Source organism: Triturus cristatus, chromosome 6 (assembly GCF_964204655.1).
Source record: "Triturus cristatus chromosome 6, aTriCri1.1, whole genome shotgun sequence".
Lineage (NCBI taxonomy): Eukaryota > Metazoa > Chordata > Amphibia > Caudata > Salamandridae > Triturus > Triturus cristatus.
The window spans coordinates 1,583,804,225-1,583,806,961 of record NC_140589.1 but is presented as its reverse complement, the minus strand read 5'-3'; the positions used below and the strand labels follow the sequence as shown (position 1 = coordinate 1,583,806,961).

The 2,737-nt window shown below is 35.3% G+C and overlaps 1 long non-coding RNA gene across 1 annotated transcript; it reads left to right on the top strand.

Moving 5' to 3' along the window:
- The first annotated feature begins 210 nt into the window (after positions 1-210).
- Positions 211-877, top strand: LOC146821687 (uncharacterized). Its single transcript, XR_014962756.1, has 3 exons — positions 211-413; positions 502-654; positions 744-877. It is a non-coding gene; the product is annotated as an uncharacterized LOC146821687 (long non-coding RNA).
- Positions 878-2,737: the final 1,860 nt, after the last annotated feature.

Here is a 2,737-nt window from a genome sequence, read left to right as displayed (position 1 = left end):
TGGTAACGGGACTTAGAAATTGGAGATAATGATTGGTCGGTAATGTTTGGAACGATACTTAGACATGGCTTGAAATTTGATGTAGTTGACGTGATTTGATTGGAAGTTCACACTGGTGGACCAGAATGGAAACACCCTGGTTACGTGGTTTAGAAAAACTGTGAAAATGATTGGTCGGCAATGTTTGAAAGACATTCAGACATTGCTTGGAATTTGATGTAGTTAAACGTGATTTGATTGGAGGTTCAAACGGGTGGACCAGAATGGAAACACCCGGAGAGATATGGTAATGAGGTTTGGAAATCGGAGAAAATGATTGGTGCTTGAATCCTTCAAAAGGAGAGTTAGCGGTATCAGGCTACAGAGCTAGGCTATCGGACCGGCTGCAAGTCACGAGGGTTTTCTGTTGCAAGGTACGTGTTTGTAATAGGGCGTTTTATTTTAATTTTGGAGGATTGATAGTAGGGATATTAATGTGGTGTCTTTTGGTTACATTTACAGTTAAATAGTCAGTGAACAGGAGGATAACAAACAAGTTGAATTTTCAATAATATTGATGGAAGCTTGGAGGTTTCAAACGGATAATGCCGATTATAAGCAACTGAGCGGGATCATTGGATCAGATCTGGGAGTTGTGAGGACATAAGATTATAGGTACGATAAGGAAATTGGACGTGTCAACTTACTAATGGAAGGATGGAAAGGATTGTTATTACTAATGTATCTTTTGTTATACATTTTAGATTAATCAATCGTATACAGAAGTATTGATTGGGATAAAAAAAAAATGTTGGTGACAATAAACAAAGCAACGGAAAACTAAGAGGTGAATTAAAGTAAAGGAAAGCATAGTTGTGCAAGGATTGTTCCATGTAATATGAAGGTGAGAAATAATTATTAGAGAAATGCAAGCTTTTGAATATTATTAGCAAGAGGGGAGAGGTAGAGTGGTTTTATGACAAAAGGGTCAATTTTTTGAAAATATAAAATTGAATTGGAGCTTATATCTTTAAGTTTGATAATAAATTGTGAGTTCTTAAATGAATGTTGATTTTGTAAACAGTTATATTATAGGCAGGATGTTGTGGGTTATCCTCTCTGTAATGGAACACGTGAAAGGAATAATACGGCCATGGGTGGGACCAGGGGCACAACTGGAAAATCAGGGGTCAAAGTAGCGATTAGCTCATCACTAGAATGGAAAATAATTGTTAACACTGTTCGATAATAAATGGATATTTTTGATTTTTATTTTATTGATTGTATTGTTCAATAGGTATATTCTGTATACTAGGGATACATTTCTTCCTTGTATAGGTACTTAGTAAGAATCATACATGGAATAATGGAGAGTGATACGATATTCTTTTTTCTTTTCTCCTTCATTACAGCCCTGATGATGTCCTAGACAGGACGAAATGCGTCGGCTGTATGGCTATGTACATTGAGCAATATTCACTCAACGGATTTATTATATTGTTTGAAATTTTGAATATTGTTAGTTGGAATTAATGTAACAGTTGTACATGTATAGGTTTAGATGAAAACCAATGTATTAGTTGATTGGAATACTATTTAATGATTGAATAATTGAAAAAATCAGGAAGGAACAATATTAAGAAATATAAAGAATGAGAAATAAAAACAAATAATATAAATTCATTTGTTGTACTACAATATTTATTTGTTTATATTATGTAATATTACTCCGCTCCTTTCCATTATAACTCAAAAAATTTTCAGTAAGGATTGTAAATGTTTTTTTGCTTTTTTACAAGGAATCATCCCTTAGGATTACAAACTCTAACTTGTGCTGATTTGTTACACAAGAAGACATCATTTAGGCTTACAAATTGAATTGTATTTTGCATTTACATTGTTTCAGCAAGAGGGTTTGTAGAATAGCCCAAACGTTATTTCATAGAACACATATCATAATTAGAACCTGTATAGGATTACTGCTTTGAATGAGTGTAAGGAAAGATGTCTTTTTTCATGATCAGCCCATCAATTTTTGGACTGATGCTGCTGGTTTTTGACCCTCTTGCACAGGGCCCCAGTGCATGTGCTCTGACTCCTAATATATGCGTACAATTAGCAAATCACTGATTGACATATTCGACTTACCTGTAAGCCCGTAGCATATAGTATTCTGTGCACCTTGGTCCTATAAGTTAAATGGTAATAGTGTACTGCCACACATATTGTGCCACCACAAAGTATGAGGATGATTTCAGGCCTGGCCCTGTAGTAGGAGTATGCAGTTGAAAATGGCAAATGTGTCCTGGCAAAAACAACAGTTTGCCAGGCCTAAACCTTCCTTTTTAATACTGGTAAGTTACCCCTCACGCAGGGTCTAAATGCCCATTGGGCAGAGTGCATGGTATTTAAAAAGTAGGGGATTTGTTCTTAAGTTTTACATGCCCTGACAGTGAAAAACCTCAAGTTGTTTTCCACTGTGGCAAGGCTGGCTCTCCCATAGAGAAGCACTGTGCTAAATTATAACACCTTATAATTTATAACTAGAACAGTTTAATTATGGAGTGTTTGGAGATTATTTAACAAAATAGTATCTTGGCACTTCTTTTGCCTAATTTAATGGACCAGCATGGGCTCAATCAGTGTCTTAAGTGTGTCATGTTTATATGTAGGAGTGATTGAGCATAGACACATATACAATGAGATGTCACACTTTTATGAAAATATAACACATTGGTAGCGATAAATAGACAATGTG